Below are 721 nucleotides of genomic sequence, written 5' to 3'. Positions count from 1 at the left end.
GTCGGAATGTCCGTCAGAATACCGCTGTTTTCTTGTAGTGATAAGCTCTAAAATGCTTCATAATCTCCACATTACTCCAAAACATGCATGGACCTGAGAAGACTCTAAATAGACTCTAAACATAGCATAAAAACTTAAAAAGGCGTTATACTATCGGTAAAAACTCGTAAATTCCATAGTATATCAATAGGTGATGGATCATGCCTACATATATCTCATGCTGGTTTTTCTTCTCTACCCTCTTACACTAAACCTTTTTTTTCTTAATCATATTTTATGTGTTCCATCACTCGATAAGCATTTTATATCAGTTTTTCAATTGTGTAAAACTAATGGCGTTGTTTTCACTTTTACACCTACTTAATTCGAGGTGATAGATTTACAAACGGGGACCTCGAATAGATTTACAAACGGGGAGTGTTCATCTAGAAGGAAAACCTAATGATGACACTTACGAGTGGTCAAAACTATAATCTTTGAAACCACCATCCCTTTCCTTAGATTCTGCTGTTAAAAGTACTATGTCGGATTGGCACTCACATTTGGATCATCCTGCTTTTTTCTATTCTTCAAAATTTTGTTTTACAATTTGTTTACCGATTTCTTCAAATGTGTTACTTTCTCAGTCATGCATGGCTTGTTCAATTAATAAGATACATAAGTTTTTTTTGATAACTCTGGTATCTGGGCAGCCACATTCCCAACTATCCCCCCAAAAGGG

The sequence above is a fragment of the Brassica oleracea genome, chromosome C1, assembly GCF_000695525.1.
Source record: "Brassica oleracea var. oleracea cultivar TO1000 chromosome C1, BOL, whole genome shotgun sequence".
Lineage (NCBI taxonomy): Eukaryota > Viridiplantae > Streptophyta > Magnoliopsida > Brassicales > Brassicaceae > Brassica > Brassica oleracea.
Note: the sequence above shows the minus strand (reverse complement) of the source record.